At 42.3% G+C, this 21,718-nt stretch overlaps 1 long non-coding RNA gene across 1 annotated transcript in view; it reads right to left on the bottom strand.

The window, feature by feature from the left end:
• LOC137231653 (uncharacterized) overlaps positions 1 to 21,718 on the bottom strand; it is a 38,599-nt gene that overhangs the window by 5,626 nt on the left and 11,255 nt on the right. Inside the window, exon 4 of the long non-coding RNA XR_010946704.1 lies at positions 1,455 to 1,535. This is a non-coding gene — a long non-coding RNA (uncharacterized lncRNA). The remainder of the gene's footprint in view (positions 1 to 1,454; positions 1,536 to 21,718) is intronic.

The following is a 21,718-nucleotide window of genomic DNA, read 5'->3' as shown; positions in this document are numbered from 1 at the left end:
CTGGTGCAGGTGGACAAGAGCCCTGGTTGCTTTTTATTTTTTCTTCTCTTTTCAATTTCTTTCTTTTTCTCTTTCTTTCTTTTGTTCTTATCATTCTTTTTCAAAAAAGAAAAATTAACTTTGTGAAATTGGGGGTCAAGCTTTTCATTTGTCAGCAGCTGAAGTTCCCTTGAAGATAATAAGAAACACCTTCTATAAAATGACTTCCTGAAGAGGAGACATCTGAGCTAAACAAGTGTGCACCTGGGTCCTTGCTCTGCACACTCACTAACGGTGTGACTTTGGAAAAGTGTCCTAATAGAGCCTGAGTTTTTCAACTCCAAAGAGAAGACAACAATTCTTGAGGGCACGGTTTGGGCAGTCATTACTATTTCCCCTTTAGGGGCAAGAGAAGATTTAACTTCACTGTCCCCTTGAAGTTAAATGTGGCCATGTGATTTTCTTTGGCCGATGGAATATGACTTCTCATTTTAAAAATAGAAAGAGAGAAAGAAAAATAGAAGGACGGGAGGAAGGGAGGAAGGGAGGGAGGGAGGGAGGGAGGGAGGGAGGGAGGAAAGCCAACAGATGCTTTAAGTCTCAGTGTACCAATCACATTTCCTTCCCACTGGTGCCATGATTGTAGAAGCTACGGTTAAGATGTTGCCTTGCTTAGCCTGGGTCTCAGAGGTCTCTGAGGAGCAGAGCACCCACCACTCCTGTTGGATGTGTAGCATCTTTTGCTGTGTTAAGCCACTGAGATTTGGGTTTGTTTATTAATGCAGAAAAACCTAGTACACCATGATTGAAACAGTGGTTGTTACAATAAAATATGATGGTATTTGTAGATACAAGTTGGCAGTGGCAATGTGCTCGAGAAGCCTTGCTATTTCACTATCCAGAGGTAATTGTATTGATTAGCCCAAGTTAAGGGGTAAATTCTGGGCACGGGTCAGGCAGGCCACAGAAAGCTGCAACTTAATCCAGACTACTTGTCTCCACCAGGGGGCAGAATCAGGAAAATCCTAAAAAATCTCCCCCAGTAGTTCTGCCTTGGTGACCAACATATCCCATCTACCTTTGAATAAGCTCCAGATAAAGGGTCAATCGATGTCCTAAAAGGGGAGAGGCCTAGGGAGATTTCACAGGCTCTGGGGACTTGAGTGATGCTCAGGGATGAGCAGGCACAGTAGTGGGAGGGGTCTCGAAGAGCAGCAATTTAGAATGAGGCCTGCATTGTGGTGGGGGGAGGGGGCATCCTTGGCAGTGGGAAGTTTAAGGTCACCTCGGTATGTGGTCCCTGTCTCTCCTTTCTTGCCTTAGTAGTTTTCTTCCTCACACCTTCCGTGATAACTTCTCAACTCCAGGCTTCCATTTCCTGGATATCCTAGCAGACTCTTCAAGTGAGTGTGTGACGGAGGGAACCATCACCTCCCACAACCAAAACCGCTGTCTCCTTATTCCAGGCTCCATACCTGGGTGAAGGGCAGCTGTCTTCCCAATCGCTTAGGCTTAAAATCTCAGAATTCTTATGGCCTCTTGGGACACTCTCTTTTCTTCCTGTTAATGTGAAAGGGGAGAATGTAAACAAGAAAAACAACTGAAAGTTCTGTACAGGCCAGGTAAGGTGTGGTTCAGTCTTAATGTGAATTTGTTCCTTTGAGAATTTGTGTTTGGGGGGAATGTCTCTAATTGTAGATTCAGAAAATAGGACGTGGACTGCCTAATTCTTTCAGGCCATAATAAAGAGCTATTGCTGGTCAATGAAATTTTAAAATGTAACATATATATATATATATATATATATATATATATATATATATATATATATATATATATATATACCATTTTCCACATAGCAAAAGACCAATGATTTAAATGAGATGCTGATTCCACAAAAGATGCAATGAGGAAGGGCACACTAAATGCAACTATAAATCCTGGACAGAATGGAGGGAGTAGCTCTCTGAGGGCCCTGAAACATAAACTGTAGCAGGCAGATTGGGGGAAGGACACCAGGATTCAAAGTTCCACTAAGTCAGCAGTGAGTTTGCCATTTTTTTCCTCTAGTGTTGCCCAGTCTGGACTCAAAGGCAGCCAGAAACTCAGAAGTGTGCCCCAGGGGCTGACAGAAATAGCTCCAAGAGAGTCCTCTGTTTCTGGTCCAAGAACTAAGAAAGGGGACTCCTAAGAGTCAGAGAGAGAGGGGAAATCCTCTGGTTTTTGTTTCTTTTTTTCCTTCTTTTCAGCCTCTCCCACAGGCAGCAGTGGTGGTGGGGATGGGAGCGGGGGTGGTGGCAGTGGTGATGGGCAGGCACCTAAAGCCCTGAGGGAGGAAGGAGAACCATTCTGTTTGACCAGAGGAGCAGTGATCAGAAGAAGGTGAGCAAGTCTCCATTCCTTTTTTTCCTCTCTCTGTCCTCCTACCACTCGACTCCAGACACAATAACAGTCACAGGAAGTAGGTGGCAGAGCTAGCAAACTATAGACCAAGCCTGCTGGCTAAAGGACGAGGAAGAAGGCTCCAAGGAGCCAAAAGGTGTGGGCAAGACCATGGAGAATAGGGATATTAACAAAGAAATCCATGAACTTAATGTATTAACTCCTGGGTTCACCTCCAAGCTGAACATGTATGGATCTGACTTTAAAAAGCATACCACAGGTTTAGAGAACTGAACTACAGGTTAGACCAAGATTCTGCCCCAAGACTGCCCACTGGGTGGCACACACACAGGACTGATGCGAATAATGCTGCACTTTGAAAACAGAACTGGTATTGGAATCATAGCCCACAGAGGCAGTTCCACAGAGGTTGGAACTTACAGCCAGGATATAACGCGGTTAATTGCCTGCTTCAAAAAAACAAGCAAACAAAAAAAAACCAATGTTTCTTTAAACCAGATTTAAACCAGGCTCAGAGTCTCATAATATTTCAAAATATCAAGGATATAGGCCAAAATTTCTCAGCATATGAAGAATCATGAAAGTCTCAACTAACAAGGAAAGAGAAAATCAACAGATATTAACCCTGAGAAGATGCAGATGTTAGAATAATCAACGATTTTTAAAGCAGTGATTGTAACTATGCTCAAAGAAGTAAGGGTAAGCACTCCTGAAACAAAAGAAAAACAGAAGGTCTCTGGAAAAAAAAGGAAGATATAAAAACAAATGAAATGGAAATTTTGGAACTGAAAAGTACAATAGTTAAAGTATTGACTTTAGTACAGTAAGTCCCATACATACGAACCTTCAAGTTGCGAGCTTTCAAAGATACAAACGGGCATTTGCATGTCCAGTCACGTAAGTTAGTTCACGTGTCTGGTGTACATTGTTACATGAGTGCATCCTCTACAAGTGGTTGTACTTTTGTGTACTTTACTGTAGAGTACTGTATAGAGTACAGTAGTACAGTATCTTTAGTTCAAGCCCAGGGTATCCAGAAGCAAGTGTAAAAGCAGCGGTGATGTAGCTGGTACTGCTAAGAAGTACCAAGAGATAACAATGGAAACAAAAGTGAAAATAATTGAGAGAGTGGAGCGAGGCAAAAAGATGGTAGACATCGCTTGTTCTTATAACATGAATTGTTCAACCACTGGCATGATTCTGAAGAACACGGACAACATCATGGAACATGTGAGGTCTGCTGTGTCAATGATGTCAACAATAATATCGAAGAAGCATGGAAAAGAGATGGAGGAGATGGAGAAACTTCTCAGTGTGTGGATGCAGAATCAGCATCAGCGTCGAGTCCCTCTCAGCTTAATGCCAATTCAAAAGAAAGCTAAAAGCCTTTATGAAGACTTGAAGAAACACAGCGAAGAATCAGAGGGCACATTTTTTAATGCCAGCCATGGCTGGTTTCATCAGTTCAAGGCTAGAGCCAACAATCACAACGTAAAAGTAAGTGTCAAGGCAGTGAGTGCAGACATGGTAACTGCCCGGGAATTTCCTGAAATGCTTCGAGAAATTACTGAGAAAGGCGAGTATTTACCTGAGCAGGTTTTTAATGTGGATAAGACAGGACTGCACTGGAAGAGGATGCCAGACCGAAGTTACATCAGTAAGGAGGAAAAGTTGATGCCAGGCTATAAAGCAGCAGAGGATAGGCTAACTCTGTTGTTTGGTGGCAATGCTTCCAGTGATATGAAGGTGAAGCCTCACTTAGTTTATCATTCAGAGAACCCAAGAGCCCTTAAAACCAGAGCCTAGGAGTACGGGGCCATCGCAACGGGTTAAAAGAAACCCTAAAAGTTAACCCTTACTCCTGGGAGACCCCGGTGGGGTACAAATGCTGGGTGAGTCCAGCACATCCTCAGTACATTCCCTAGGACAGAGACCCAGGCCTGGAGATAACGTGCTAGATGCGGCCTGCAGCATCACCATCTGGGAGAACAGGAGGGGAGAGAAGCCTTTAACAATCTGCCATTACCCCAAAGAGGCCTCACTTAGCCAGAAGATAATATGCTACCCTGGAATTGTGTGTTACAACACAAGAAAGGAGCCACATTTTCACAAAACATGTGGGTTCATGTTTGTTTCATTAAAAAATTGGGCTGCACCAGAAAGACAATATCCAGCCTCATCCACCATAACACAGGCACCAGTCCACTCCACCAGGAAGCCTACACAACCCACTGAACCAACCTTAGCCATTGGGGGCAGACACGAAAAACAATGGAAAGTACGAACCTGCAGGCTGCAAGAAAGAGACCCCAAACACAGTAAGTTAAGCAAAAGGAGAAGACAGAGAAACACAAAGCAGATGAAGGAGCAAGGCAAAAACCCACCAGACAAAACAAATGAAGAGGAAATAGGCAGTCTACCTGAAAAAGAATTCAGTGTAATGATAGTAAAGATGATCCAAAATGTTGGAAACAGAATGGAGAAAATACAAAAAACGTTTAACAAGGAACTATAAAACTAAAGAGCAAACAGACAACGAAGAACAACACAAAAAATGAAACTAAAAATTCTCTAGAAGGAATCAGTAGCAGAATAACTGAGGCAGAAGATGGGAAAGTGAGCTGGAAGATAAAATAGTGGAAATAACTACTGCAGCGCAGAATAAAGAAAAAAGAATGAAAAGAACTGAGGACAGTCTCAGAGACCTCTGGGACAACATTAAACACACCAACATTCGAATTATAGGGCTCCCAGAAGAAGAAGAGAAAAAGAAAGGGACTAAGAAAATATTTGAAGAGATTATAGTTGAAAACTTCCCTAATATGGGAAAGGAAATAATCAAGTCCAGGAAGCACAGAAAGTCCCATACAGGATAAATCCAAGGAGAAACACGTCAAGACACATATTTATCAAACTATCAAAAATTAAATACAAAGAAAAAATATTAAAAGCAGCAAGGGAAAAACAACAAATAACACACAAGGGAATCCCCATAAGGTTAACAGCTGATCTTTCAGCAGAAACTCTGCAAGCCAGAAGGGACTGGCAGGACATAGTTAAAGTGGGGAAAGGGAAAAACCTACAACCAAGATTACTCTACCCAGCAAGGATCTCATTCAGATTTGACGGAGAAATTAAAAACTTTATAGATAAGCAAAAGCTAAGAGAATTCAGCACCACCAAACCAGCTCTACAACAAATGCTAAACTTCTCTAGGCAGGAAACACAAGAGAAGGAAAAGACCTACAAGAACAAACCCAAAACAATTAAGAAAATGGTTAATAGGAACATACATATCGATAATTACCTTAAATGTAAATGGATTAAATGCTCCAACCCAAAGACATAGACTGGCTAAGTGGATACAAAAACAAGACCCATATATATGCTGTCTACAAGAGACCCACTTCAGACCTAGGGACACATACAGACTGAAAGTGAGGGGATGGAAAAAGATATTCCATGCAAATGGAAATCAAAAGAAAGCTGGAGTAGCAATTCTCACATCAGACAAAACAGACTTTAAAATAAAGATTATTACAAGAGACAAAAAAGGACACTACATAATAATCAAGGGATCGATCCAAGAAGAAGATATAACAATTGTAAATATTTATGCACCCAACATAGGAGCACCTCAATACATAAGGCAAATGCTAACAGCCATAAAAGGGGAAATCAACAGTAACACAATCATAGTGGGGGACTTTAACACCCCACTTTCACCAATGGACAGATCATCCAAAATGAAAATAAATAAGGAAACACAAGCTTTAAATGATACATTAAACAAGATGAACTTAATTGATATTTATGGGACATTCCATCCAAAAACAACAGAATACACTTTTTCTTCTCAAGTGTTCATGGAACATTCTCCAGGATAGATCATATCTTGGGTCACAAATCAAGCCTTGGGAAATTTGAGAAAATTGAAATCATATCGAGTACCTTTTCCAAACACAACACTATGAGAGTAGATATCAATTACAGGAAAAAAAATCTAAAAAATACAAACACATGGAAGCTAAACAATACACTAATAAATAACCAAGAGATCACTGAAGAAATCAAAGAGGAAATCAAAAAATACCTAGAAACAAATGACAATGAAAACACGATGACCTAAAACCTATGGGATGCAGCAAAAGCAGTTCTAAGAGGGAAGTTTATAGCAATACTGTCCTACTTCAAGAAACCAGAAACATCTCAAATAAACAACCTAACCTTACACCTAAAGCAATTAGAGAAAGAAGAACAAAAAAACCCCAAAGTTAGCAGAAGGAAAGAAATCATAAATATCAGATCAGAAATAAATGAAAAAGAAATGAAGTAAACGATAGCAAAGATTAATAAAACTAAAAGGTGGTTCTTTAAGAAGATAAACAAAATTGATAAACCATTAGCCAGACTCATCAAGAAAAAAAGGAAGAAGACTCAAATCAATAGAATTAGAAATGAAAAAGCAGAAGTAACAACTGACACTGTAGAAATACAAAGGATCATGAGAGATTACTACAAGCAACTATATGCCAATAAATTGGACAGCCTGGAAGAAATGGACACATTCTTAGAAAAGCACATCCTTCTGAGACTGAACCAGGAAGAAACAGAAAATATAAACAGACCAATCACAAGCACTGAAATTGACACTGTGATTAAAAATCTTCCAACAAACAAAACCCCAGGACCAGATGGCTTCACAGACGAATTCTATCAAACATTCAGAGAAGAGCTAACACCTATCCTTCTCAAACTCTTCCAAAATATAGCAGAGGGACGAACACTCCCAAACTCATTCCATGAGGCCACCATCACCCTGATACCAAAACCAGACAAAGATGTCAGAAAGAAAGAAAACTACAGGCCAATATCACTGATGAAAACAGATGCAAAAATCCTCAACAAAATACTAGCAAACAGAATCCAACAGCACATTAAAAGGATCAAACACCATGATCATGTGGGGTTTATCCCAGAAAAGCAAGGATTCTTCAGTATACTCAAATTAATCAGTGTGATAAACCACATTAACAAACTGAAGGATAAAAACCATATGATCATCTCAATAGATGCAGAAAAAGCTTTTTACAAAATTCAACACCCATTTGTGATTTAAAAAAAAAATCCTTCCAGAAAGTAGGTACAGAGGGAACTTACCTCAACATAATAAAGGCCATATATGACAAACCCACAGCAAACATCATTCTCTGTTGTGAAAAACTGAAACTATTTCGTCTAAGATCAGGAAGAAGACAAGGTTGTCCACTCTCACCACTATTATTCAACATAGTTTTGGAAGTTTTAGCCAGAGCAATCAGAGAAGGAAAAGAAATAAAAGGAATCAAAATCAGAAAAGAAGTAAAGCTGTCACTGTTTGCAGGTGACATGATACTATACATAAAGAATCCTAAAGATGCTACCAGAAAACTACTAGAGCTAATCAAGGAATTTGGTAAAGTAGCAGGATACAAAAGTAATGCACAAAAATCTCTTGCATTCCTAACACTAATGACAGAAAATCTGAAAGAGAAATTAAGGAAACACTCCCGTTTACCACTGCAACAAAAAGAATAAAATACCCAGGAATAAACCTACCTAAGGAGACAAAAGACCTGTATGCAGAAAACTGACAAAAGAAATTAACGATGATATAAATAGATGGAGAGATTTACCATGTTCTTGGATTGAAAGGATCAACATTGTGAAAATGACTATACTACCCAAAGCAATCTACAATTTCAATGCAATCCGTATCAAACTACCACTGGCATTTTTCACAGAAGTAGAACAAGAAATTGCACAATTTGTATGGAAACACAAAAGGCCCTGAATAGCCAAAGCAATCTTGAGAAAGAAAAATGGATCTGCAGGAATCAAGCTCCCAGACTTCACACTATACTACAAAGCTACAGTAATCAAGACAGTATGGTACTGGCACAAAAACAGAAATATAGATCAATGGAACAGGATAGAAAGCCCAGAGATAAACCCACATACACGTGGTCACTTTGTTTTTGCTAAAGGAGGCAAGAATATACAATGGAGAAAAGACAGTCTCTTCAATAAGTGGTGCTGGGAAAACTGTACAGCTACATGTAAAAGAATGATATTAGGACACTCCCTAACACCATACACAAAAATAAACTCAAAATGGATTAAAGACCTAAATCTAAGGCCAGACACTGTAAAACTCTTAGAGGATAACATAGAACACTCTATGACATCAGTCACAGCAAGCTCCTTTTTGACCCAGCTCCTAGCGAAATGGAAATAAAAACAAAAATAAACAAATGGGACCTAATGAAACTTAAAAGCTTTTGCACAGCAAAGGAAACCATAAACAAGATGAAAAGACAACCCTCAGGATTGGAGAAAATATTTGCAAATGAAGCAACTGACAAAGGATTAATCTCCAAAATTTACAACAGCTCAATATCAAAACAAACAAACAAACAACCCAATCCAAAAATAGGCAGAAGACTTAAACAGACATTTCTCCAAAGAAGATATACAAATTTCCAACAAACATATGAAAGGATGCTCAACATCACTAATCATTAGAGAAATGCAAATCAAAACTACAATGAAGTATCACCTCACACCGGTCAGAATGGCCATCATCAAAAAATCTACAAACCATAAATGCTGGAGTGGGTGTTGAGAAAAGGGAACCCTCTTACACTGTTGGTGGGAATGTAAATTGATACCACCACTATGGAGAACAGTATGGAGGTTCCTTAAAAAAGTAGAAATAGAACTACCATACGAGCCAGCAATCCCACTACTGGGCATATACCCTAAGAAAGCATGATTCAAAAAGAGTCATGTACCACAATGTTCATTGCAGCTCTATTTACAATAGCCAGGACATGGAAGCAACCTAAGTGTCATCAACAGATGAATGGATAAAGAAGATGTGGCACATATATACAGTGGAATATTATTCAGCCATAAAAAGAAACGAAATTGAGTTATTTGTAGTGAGGTGGATGGACCTAGAGTCTGTCATACAGAGTGAAGTGAGTCAGAAAGAGAAAAACAAATACCATATGCTAACACATATATATGGAATCTAAAGAAAAAAAAAGGTTCTGAAGAACCTAGGGGCAGGACAGGAATAAAGATGCAGACGTAGAGAATGGACTTGAGGTCACAGGGAGGGGGAAGGGTAAGCTGGCACGAAGTGAGAGAGTGGCATGGACATATATACACTACCAAATGTAAAATAGCTAGTGGGAAGCAGCCACATAGCGCAGGGAGATCAGCTCGGTGCTTTGCGACCACCTAGAGGGGTGGGATAGGGAGGGTGGGAGGGAGGGAGACACAAGAGGGAGGAGATATGGGGATATATGTATATGTATAGCTGAATCACTTTGTTATACAGCAGAAACTAACACACCATTGTAAAGCAATTATACTCCAATAAAGATGTTAACAAAGAAACAAAAAAACAAAAAAAAAAACAGAGCCAAGGGCTCTCTTCCTGTTGTGTGGAAGAGCAACCCCAAAGCTTGGGTTACACAGGCCATTTTCCAGGACTGGTTTGTCCACCACTTTATCCCTGAGGTAGAGAAATATTACTTGGAGAAAGATGTCCTATTCAACATTCTTTTGCTCCTCAACAGTGCTCTGGGCCACACCCCATTCATGGATGACTTTCATCCCAACATCAAAGTAGTGCATCTGCCACCGAATACTATGTCGCTCATCCAGCTTATGGATCACAGAGTTATAACGACTTTCAAGAAATATTATTTACGTTACACTTTTCATCAGGCAGTAAAGGCTAAAGATGAATCAGGAACAACCCTGTGACAATTTTGGAAGGACTATAACATCTACAAGACCATAAAAAACATTGACTTTGCTTGGCGTGACGTTACAGGCTTCACCCTCAATGTGCTTTGGAAGAACCTTTGCCCACAGTTTGTTCACGATTTTCGTGGATTTGGGAAGCTGGATGAAGAGTCCCAAGAGGTCTTCAGCAACTTAGTGACCCTCAGCAAGAAGATGGAGCTAGATCTGCAAGTGGACGCTGTCACTGAACTCCTTGCTGTTCAACATGAGGAGCTTACTAATGAAGACCTGATGGCATTGGAGGCCCAGAGAAAGGCCGAAGAGAGCCAAGAGGAAGAAGAAGTAACTGAAGAACCGAGGAGATTCACAACTCAGGAAATGAAAGGGGATTTTCTTTATTTGAGGAGGCACTGTTAGTTTTTGAGGCACAGGACCCGAACATAGAATGATACATGAAGGTTGCAATAGCCATTCAGAATGTAATCCAGTGCTACTGTGTCATTCATTGAAGACGAGAAAAGAGCTACTACCCAGACATCACTGGATCGTTTTTCCAAGAGGGTAGATAGAATTGAATCCAGCAAGGAACCAGAACCTGTGCCATCACTGTCAGGCGTGAGTGAAATTGCAGCTTGCCCTCTGTCTCCTATTGCTGACGATCCTTCAGCTCTACTGTCTCCCACCTCCTCTCCCCCCTCCAGTAACGCTTCTTGCCTGTTCACTCGATGTCAGCCCCTGTATGCCAGCTGTTGTACTGTACTACTGTACTTTGCAAAGTACTGTACTGTAAGATTTAAAATGTTTTCTTTATTTATTTTTATTTTTTTGCGGTACGCGGGCCTCTCACTGTTGTGGTCTCTCCCGTTGCGGAGCACAGGCTCCGGACGCGCAGGCTCAGTGGCCATGGCTCACGGGCCTAGCCACTCCTCGGCATGTGGGATCTTCCCGGACCGGGGCACGAAACTGTGTTCCCTGCATCGGCAGGCGGACTCTCAACCACTGCGCCACCAGGGAAGCCCTTTATGTATTATTTTTGTGAAAAGTATTTTGTAAACCTATTACAGTACAGTACTATATAGCCGATTGTGTTAGTTGGGTACCTAGGCTAAATCTGTTGGACTTACGAACAAACTGGACTTACGAACGCGCCTCAGAGCATATGTAGAGGACTTACTGTACAAGGAAAACTACACTGCATAATGATAAAAGAGCCAATTCACAAACAAGACAGAGCAATCCCAAATGCGTATGTACCCACAACAGAATTTCAGAATACAAAAAACAAAAACTGATAGATCCAAATGGAGAAATGACAAATCCACAATTAGAGCTGAAGACCTCAAAACTCCTCTCTCTGTAATTGATAGTATAAGTAGAAAGAAAATCAGCAAAAACAGAAGAACTGAGCAATGCCATCAACCAATGGAATCTAATTGATATTTGTAGACCCCTCCACCCATCAGCAGAATACACATTCCTTTCAAGTACACATGGATCATTTGGGGGCTCATTTGCACAAAACAACTCTTCCCCAAGGGAACAAATGGAGATGTGATGGATGGTGAGAGTATAGCAGTGGAGAGGCATTTTCTAACTTCACAGTCTAGCCTCCCAGAGGACGCTGTGGGACCATGGGCAGTGCAAACTTTGAAATGAAAAGGCAGTTCTCATTTTAATCCAATTGCAAGCAGCTTAAACAATCGAGCACAAATTCATTTGCATAGAATTGTTGAAACAAGTTTGATCTGATCAGACCAGGGCTGCAGGTTTGTAGGTGTCTGGTTTTGAAACGCAAAATCCAGTATTTACTTTCAGTCTCTGAAATACATTTTAAAAATGTTGTTCATACAAATTACCGTTCCACTTCAGTTTTACTATTAATTGTATTATAACTTGTATTGTCATTCAGTTTCGACACCTTTTTGTTGTCCTCCTGTACTAGTTTGCCATTTGGATAAATAAGTATGATTAGGTAACCGTTCAGGTGGCTCCTAGGTCACAAACATAGTTCTGAATTTATTCATTTTTGCACTGTCCATCAGTATCAAATTATGATTTAATCCAGAAATTATTTGAAAAAAATATGAAAAGGTTTTTATTAGAGAGCTATATTCAGATCATGGAAAGATGGTTCAACAGTTCATGAGTCAACATATTTTCCATAAAAGCAGCACCACCTTGGGACAGAGTCCCCACAGATCTGGAGAAATCATTTCTCTTTGAAAATGTCTGCTGTTGTAGGTCTAGCTCCTCATTAATTACTTTTGATGAAGCAATTCAAATCTGGGTAATGACCCCATGAAAAAAGACGTTCTCCCAAAAGACCAGTGAAAAGGTCAGAGCCTGGTCATGTAGTTCACTTTCACTGAGGAAATCTCTTCTCTAGATGACTGGGGAAATTTTTTTTTTTGCAGACAACCTGCCTCAACTTGATTAAAACTTAGGAAATTCAACAGTGTAAGAAATAATTTTAATGCTGAGAGAAATCTGTAGACGAATGGACATTACAGATTGCTGAATCAGTAAAGAGCTTGCTTTGGATTTTATATACCTCTTAATGATCTATGAAAGCAAAAGGTAAATTATAAGATATAATGTATAATGACATCTATAATCTATCCATCTCTTTTTTTCCTCCATAAATAGTTAATAATGTATTTTTTAAGCAATGGTGCCAGATCTGGTTTAAACTGGCTAAAGCTGGTTTTAATCAGCAAGGGCAACACTACTGAAATCAGAGCTGATTTGATCCAACTTGAATCAAGCTACTTTGACAAATGTGATTTTATCTTTTAATTTTTATTGGAGTATAGTTGCTTTACAATGTTGTGTTAGTTTCTGCTGTACAGCAAAGTGAACCAGTTATACATATACATATATCCCCTCTTTTTTAGATTTCCTTCCAACAAATGTGACTTTAAACTGGTTTAATTTAGTTAGAATCTGTTTGCTCTGCTAAAAATCATTTTTTATTTATTTTTTCCCTAATACGAAGCAGTGTCACCTGGCTGAATGCAGTTTCCTCCTTCTGAACCATTGTGACTCAATTCATGTTGGTCTGACCCAGTAAGGACAAGTTAGAACCAGGCTCATCTGGTCTCAATCATCATGAATTGCTCTGAATCTAATTTGTCCTAAGTTGGAATGTTTTATCCTGCTTGACCTGGGTTTATCCAATTTGAACCAGGAATGTTGGTTTTGACCTGGTTAGAACCAGTTAAAAACTGATTTTGACCCACTTGGAATCTGTTTGCTACTTTGGTTACTGCTGAGAACAAGTTGGTTTCTGTTAGAAATCTGACATTCAGAAATGGCTCAGCTAGTCAGAGCCTACTGTGAACCACACTTATTCAGATGAAGTCAGAACTCTTCAGTCTAATCTGAAACACTGAAAAAAAAAAATGGGGATGAAAAAACCTATAGGTTAGGGATTAAAAGGGGTGGGGGAGAGAATGGAAGATACTGCATCTATACTTTTATAGATATAGGTTAAAATGGGAGACTCAGGGTCAACAGATGATTTTTTAAAATATGGATCGGGCTTCCCTGGTGGCACAGTGGTTGAGAGTCCGCCTGCTGATGCAGAGGACACGGGTTCGTGCCCCGGTCCGGGAAGATCCCACATGCCGCGGAGTGGCTGGGCCCGTGAGCCATGGCCACTGAGCCTGCACGTCCGGAGCCTGTGCTCCGCAACGGGAGAGGCCACAACAGTGAGAGGCCCGTGTACTGCAAAAAAAAAATATATATATATATGGATCAAGGTCCCAGAAGAGGTATGAGGGCCTAGAATAAAGAGACTGGGTCAGAAACCAAGTAGGGACAAAGGCATGTTGCAATTAGATTGGAGGGAGACGGGAATTATATGGATGTGGTATCAGTTTTAATAGCATATGAAGACAATTTTAATTTTTATCACAGCACTGTGACTTTGGTTAAACGATTTATGTAGCTGATTATATTTTTTGACAATTCTATCAGTTTCCCAATAGCTACAGTTTTCCCCCTTGAGGAATCTGGAGAGCACACTCACATCTGTGTCCTATCCTCATCATACCACACTTGGCCCCAAGGAAGGATGTGAGGACGAGAGAAGGGCTAGAGGCCGCAAGCGAAGACAAGTTGCCAGAGTTCACAATGGCCCCCTCAGGAGACCCTACTGAAAGGACTCATGTTCTGGACTTGTAGCAGATGATCACCTCTTCACCACTTCCTGCTGTCATGTAAGAAAGTGTCAGGGCTGTGGCAAAGGCAATCATCACCAGCCCTTCAGTAGAAGTGACCCTCGTGTTAGGGTGATCATATGTCCTCACATGCCGAAGACAATTATGGTTTACATCTCAGTTCCCAATGTCATTATTAATAGTGGCTCCTATCTCTCCCTAAGTTGTTCCAGTTTGGGCAACAAATTATATGATCAAGCTACCTGAGGCCCTATCTCCTCCTGCCTACGACTCTCTACTCCTTTCTCTTTTCTCTTCTGCAGAGATTGCATCCATTCTCATAGCTTAAAATTCCCTCTCTCCAGAATTTTCATCTCCATCTTTTTTTCCCTGGGATTCAGTTTGTAATCTCCACTGGATATTAAAATAATAATTCACTTGGTGCTGGTAGAAATGACCCAGAACCGACAGGTGTTGTTTCGGCCTCATTCACCTCTGCCACCCAGAAACGTGTCACCTGAGTACTTATTGAGCCCAGTCCCCACACTAAAAAGAAAGATGGGAAATATTTGTTGCCATGTTGGAAAATAAAAGGGTATTTGCACATGTTGCTAGGGTTCCTCTGGAAAACATCCATCCAAGAATTGTTCCAGAAATTCCACTTCAAGGTGTGTGTTTCTTTAAGGGAACATTGCGCTGCTGAGAAGGAACACCCTGCAAGGTGTCACTAGCTGTAGGCATTGCTAAGGCAGATGGGCCTTATTGTGGAACAGCAAAGGAAGAGCCATGGGGGAAACACATGAGCGGGCAGGGCACCCGCTCCACCTCTGAGGAAGCTGTAATCAGATAGCTGACACATTTCCAGAGTGTGCTCTTTAAAGACACCAACTTCTCAGGCTCCAGACCCACAGCAAAGACATGCTGGAAGGAGAGACGTGCTCCACGCCAGGATCAGGAACCAGCCCACATTTCGGCTTGAGCCCCGAGCTCCCACTCTAGGCTGATTTGCTCCAACCTAAGCCCTTGAGAGAATCGAGGTGCTTGCCTCCTTTGGGAGCCTGAGAAGAAGCTTGGAGTCAGGTCAGAGGTGGCGGTCAGCAGAGGCTGACATGCCAGCCTGGAAATGGGCAGCTTGTCCAGAGTCAAGTTTGGGCAGATTCAGAAACCTCGCCTGTGGAAAGAAGGGGATGAACTCCAGTGGGAATTTCTGAAACATGAGCTCATATTCACCTAGGAGAAGGAAGTGCTTGAGGTATGTCTATTTTTCTTTTTTTTTTGACTATGAAATATGGGCCAAACTCCATTGACAAAATGGTTTAAGACCTTTTATTGGAAAAATAAAAGTTAAAAGAGAAAAGAGAACTTGCATGGGTTGAACACCCACTGAGGGCTAGGCTCTGCTGGGTACGGTAGAGAGTGGAGTTTATTGGATCTTTACACAAACATCCAAGGGGGAGCGGCAGCTGACCTGGAGTGTCTTTAGTCAGGTATTTAATTCACCTCTCTGAGCTTTGGTTTTCACACGTGTGGAATGGGCTGACACTCCCCAACCAGTGTGCACTGCAGGATGATTCAAAACATTAAATGAAATCATGGCAGAAGCTGTGAAATGTCCAGCTCATTGAAATGTAATTTAACTTAAATTTGGAGGGAGGTGGGCTGACTCTTCCGCTGACTCCTGGATGTTGTTCTGCTCAAGAGTTTTAGGAGAGGTGGTCTGTCATGAGTCAGGTAGACACTGAGATGAGGATTCCAGCACTTATAACTTACTTGGGGGGTGAGCTCAGGAAGCATGGGAGAGAGACAGGAGGTGAGACAGGGAAGAAAGGAAAGCTGATGACGGGTGTGTTAATGAGTGTGTTACCACTGTAGGCAACTGGGGCTCAGTCCTGCTGGGGACCCTCTGGGAAACTGTGGAACATAATTCACCTGGCACCTCTGGCCTGTCCCCTACTGGTAACGAAGCACATTCTTGCGCTGGAAATTGTCCTTAGGCAGAGACCTGGGAAAACATTCCTTGTGAGGAACTGTCTACCAATGAACTCTAGGGCAGACCCAGGGGCTGTGGTTGGGGGACCTGGAGCATCTCCTAAAGAGAGTCGCACCCTCTCGTCCAGAGAAGGAGGAAGGAAGAGCAGCAAAAATGAAGCTGGAGAATTAAGACAGCAGGAGAACACATGGAGTTTGCCCCATGTCAAAGCCTAGATTCCAAAGATTGGAAACCTGGGCCTCCAGGAGTACAGTGCTTCTCTCTCATCCCACTTGTACTCCTCCCCTTCTCCACCCTCTACCCCACATTTGAAATAGGAATCCATTTATAGGGGCAGGGCAGGAGAATTGGAGGCCGAGAGTCCTCACAACTCTTTCCTAAGCAATCATGGCTCTTCAGCCCCATTAGACAATGGAAGGAGCACTTGATGGTGCCCACATGCAGAATTCTTAAGCAGGGGACCTTAAATTGATTTCATTGGGACTTTAACTGGTAGGGAAGCTGCTTTCCTTGGGGGCAGTATAATCTAGTGGTTAGGAGCGGGAGCTTTGGAGTGAGACCAGGCTGGGTTCAAGGTCCAGTTCCATCCCTTTGTAGTTGTGTAAACTTAGGCAAATTTTCTTCATCTTTTTACGTGGAAGTTTCCTCATCTGTAAAACTGGGTAAAATACCAGTAAAGTCTCAAAGGGTTGCTGTGAGAGTTAAATGAGTACGTAAAGCCCTTATCACAGTATCTGGTACATAGTAAATGCTCAATAAGTTCTAGCTATCATTATTTCTCACTCATTTAACAAACACTTCTTGAGCCTCTTCCATGTGTCAGGCCCTATTTCAGGTACTAGTGACACACTGGTGAACAAGACAGACTCAATTCTCGCCATGAAATTTAGAGGCAGACAAGAAGCAAGTAAACAAATTAATAAACCTTATAATATCAGGCAATAATAAGTGCTTGAGATCTACGTAATGTGAAGAAGTAAGAATGCAAAAGATCCTGGGCAGCATTCTAGGCAGCAGGTATAGGAAATATGAAAGCCATGAGGTGAGAATAAAGTTAGTGGGTTGAGAAAAAGCAAGAAGGTTGGTGTAGTGAGAATAGGAGGGCAAGAGAGAGAAGTGAGAGTGAGAGGCAGCCATGGTAAGGACTTGGGTTTCATTCTAAGTTTTGAGCAGGGGTTGACATGATTTGATTTGCATTTTAGAAATATCCACTTGGGTGGCCATGAAGAGAACAGACTGGGGGAGGGATGGCAAGAGAGGAAGCAGAGAGATGAGTTATGAGGCTATTGGAGTGGCTCCAGAGAGTGATGGGCGTGGCTCAGACAGGTGACATCACTAAGAGTGGTGAGAAGTGGTTGAATCCGGGATGTATTATGCAGATGGAACCAACCAAACTCACTGATGATTTAGATGTGGAACGCAGGGTAAAGAGAAAACTCAATTACAACTCATAGGCTTGGAGCTTGAGCATCTAGGTAAATGGTGGTGCCCTTGACTGAGAGAGGGGCGAACTGGAAAAGACACAGGCATGAGGAGGGGTTCTGGTGGGAAATTCAGAGTTCTATTTTGGACGTACAAACTATGAACTGCCCAGCAAGTGTCCAAGTGGGCATGGTAAGAAGGTATTTGGCTTAGGGGAGAGGTCAGGGCTGGCAACATGTTTGGGGGTCTTTAGAGTATGAACAGTATTTAAAATCACGAGACTGGGTAAGATCACCTAAAAGTGAGGGGAGATAGAGAACAAGTCTGATGACTGAGTGCAAGAACAGCCCGACATTTAGAGGGAAGAAAGGGGAGGAGAAGCCAGTAAGGGGCATGGAAGAGTAATCAGTGTATAAGTAAGCCAGGAGAATGGGCTACCTCAAATTCAAGAAAAGAAAGCGTTTCCAGAAGAAGGAAGTGACCTCCTGCATTAAATGCTTATGAGAGGTCAACTGATATGAAGATAAGAGATGACCAGTGCATTTAGCAAGATGAGAGTTGCTAATGTGCAACTGGGGCTGGTTTTCACATTTTCTGTGAGAATTCTGGCTTCATTATTACCGTGGAGACTAGAGCCTGACTGAAATGGGTCAAAGAAAGAATAGGAAGAGGGGAAGTAGAGAAAGGAGCAACAGCTGTTTTGAGGAGTTTTCCTATAAAGAAAGCAAAATAAATAAAAAATAGATAAAGAACTGGAAGTCGAGAAGAGATTTATTTATTTTTTAATATCTTAAGGGACATTACAACATATTGATATGCCAATGGGATAAACTGCTAGAAATGGGAAAGTTAATGATACCAGAGAAAGATGCAAAGTCCTTGAAAGGAAAGAAGGGATAGGACCCAGTCAACAGGTGGTGGGTTGCCCTGGCCAGAGGCAGAGGCAGAGGCAGAGGCAGAGACAGGTCATCCTTTGCAACAGGAAGAAATGCAGAGTATACAAATACAGCTACATGAAATATTTCTGTATGCTTAGGGAAATTGTTTTTTTTTCCTCTGGAAAGTTTCTGAGATTTCAACTTAAGCACCTATTCAGTGGGTCAGCTGGGGCTGGAGGTTTTGTGCTGCCTGCCACGCAGTGATTTGGGGTTCAGAGGCAATCTCAAGAAAGCAAAACCAGGGGACCTGAGGTTACAGACCACATTCTTTTCCATTCTTGTAGGCCTTAAAAAATGTTGGATTGGCTTGAGTTACGAGAAACTAAAATACACTTGTTGAAGACCTCCTTAAAAGATATTTACAGGGGCTTCCCTGGTGGCGCGGTGGTTGAGAGTCCGCCTGCTGATGCGGGGGACACGGGTTCGTGCCCCGGTCCGGGGGGGAACCCACATGCCACAGAGTGGCTGGGCCCGTGGGCCATGGCCACTAAGCCTGCATGTCTGGAGCCTGTGCTCCGCAACGGGAGAGGCCGCGGCAGTGAGAGGCCTGCGTACCGCAAAAAAAAAAAAAGAAAAAGAAAAAGATATTTACAGATGGTGCAGAAAGCCATTAATTCTGGGGAATGAATATAGCTCCCACAGTCTACTGAGCAAATCTGTCTGCAGATGGGAAACGTGTAAGGATAGAACCCTCCACCAATGTGGGCTGGGATTGGTCCATCGACTTGTCCTCTGTTCAATAATATGGCATGTTCTTAGTCCTACTTACTGATCTTACCATCTTAGATGGCAAGCTCCCTGAAGGAAGAGGTTGTGTCTTAGTCAGTACTCTATGGCTTCTCCCAACCACCCCAGGTGCACAGCCAGTGTGTGTCAGTGCAAATGATGGGGTCTCTTCTCACAGTCATTGGAGATGGGGAACAGATCCTCTAGATATAAAAGGAGACCTTCTTCACATCATGGTTCCTTAAAGGCTTCTGACCCCAAATACCTCAGATAAAGAGACTTTTGAAGTTAACAATGAGGAAAAGCTGCCAGATAGGAAAGTCGGGAGTTCTAATATACTCCTCTGATCATCTAGCACTTCCTGTAGGGGTAATAATGAGATTTTCCAATTTTCCTACTAAGCTTGTAATGTTGGAAGGATGGGGGGCATGTTAGCCAAAAGTCTTACTCTCAGCCTATCCATCATGAAGAGGCGGAACACGTTGAGTGGTTTCTCTTTTTGGATCTGAAGCTACTTGTAAGAACCCACCTATAGCAACCCATGAAGGTCCATGCTGGGTCAACAATCATGAGTGGTCCCTCGATCCTATTCCACTGTTCAGTGGGGGTGATAAGACTTCTATCAGCAAAAAGCTCTTAGGGCTTCCTGGCCCCTCATGCATGGACATCTCTCTTTCCTTCTCCTACCACTCCCTTAGGTCCTGCGGCCACCAAGACACTTCTGTTCCTTTATTCCCTTCACCTCCACACCCAGGAGCCCCACTTTTCTTTGGCCTTCTATGGGGCCTGTCAGACCCATGGACTATTTTCTTCCAAAGCAAATCAGGACTAGGAAATGTAGAAAACCAGCCCTTGGAGTCAAAAGTCTATAAGATAAACACATCTTCCAGACTTCTGAGAATGACCTCCTCTCAGTATGCCTCCTGTGTACTTCCCAAGGCCCCTTCTCATATCCTCACGGATGTAGGCTATGTCCGCAGAAGGGAATGATGCTGGAGAAATAGGCTCGTCCTGCCAGGAAAGCCTCCACACATGAGTGACTGTCTGGGAACCACAATGCGGTACATGGCAAGTTGCTTTCTAAGACCTTGAACAGCACATACAAGCTGAAAACTTGCTTTTCTCTGTGGGATGGTCCAGAAATGACAGCAGGCTTCTAAGCAATTCTTCATACAAGGTGGTAACTGCAGCTGGAGGAAGGAACCATGAGTGAGCAGTGCCCTCAAGCCTGGATGAGTTTGGTCTTTCAGAGCCAATCAACACATGGGGTTATGGACAGAAAAAGCCACCTTACAGAAGCTGAGGCCCACAGGCCAGTGCATGACTCTGTGTTAATAAATTGCATCAGCATATCTAAGGAAAAAGTGTGTGGAAACCAGGTAAAAGTAGGTCAGCTTGGAATCTAGAAAAACCTCAGTCAGAAAGGCACACTTGGGACAAGCCCATCTACGCCCTGCTGAAGGGGTCTGTCCTGAACTGGACCTGTAGGCCAGTGCATCATCGTCACTCTCCTGCTGGCTTAGGAGTTGAACTGCAAACACCCATGGAGTTCTGAGCAGCAATCACTGATAGATCCCAATACTCCTTCCTTGTCTCTGATCTGCCTCTGCTCCATGATAGGTAAGTAGAGACTGAGAATAGCATGCACATGGGGGTAGGGTCCTGGTACAGGGAAGCAATTACTCTGTGAGACAGGGCACGGGACAGGAACAGTAGGGGTCACCAAGAATAGGTCAACAGAATTATCCAGGCTGGAATCAACACCTTCCTTTGACCCTACCTAACTGAAGAATTTTTCAAATTCTTTAGTGCAGAGGAAGCTGGTCGTTAATATTTTTTAACATCTTTATTGGAGTATAATTGCTTTCCAGTGTGGTGTTAGTTTCTGCTGTATAACAAAGTGACTCAGCTATATGTATACATATATCCCCATATCCCCTCCCTCTTGCGCCTCCCTACCACTCTCCCTGTCCCACCCCTCTAGGTGGTCACAGAGCACCGAGCTGATCTCCCTGTCCGATGCAGCTGCTTGGTCATTAATTTTAGAGCTCAGCCCTATAGTAGGTATGGTTTAGTGTTGTGCGGGGGTCCCCAAGACCACCTCCAGGTTCAGTGATTTGCGAGGACGCACAGAAGTCAGCCTATGGTCGCACTCATGGCTATGATTTATTATAGTGAAAGGATACAGAACCAAGTCAGCAAAGGGAAAAGGCATATGAGAAGTCCAGAGGAAACCAGGTGCAAGCTTCCAAGAGTCCTCTCCCAGTGGAGTCGCATGGGACAAGCTTAATTCCTCCAGC

Source organism: Pseudorca crassidens, chromosome 1 (genome assembly GCF_039906515.1).
Source record: "Pseudorca crassidens isolate mPseCra1 chromosome 1, mPseCra1.hap1, whole genome shotgun sequence".
NCBI lineage: Eukaryota > Metazoa > Chordata > Mammalia > Artiodactyla > Delphinidae > Pseudorca > Pseudorca crassidens.
This window is presented reverse-complemented; position numbering and strand designations above follow the sequence as displayed.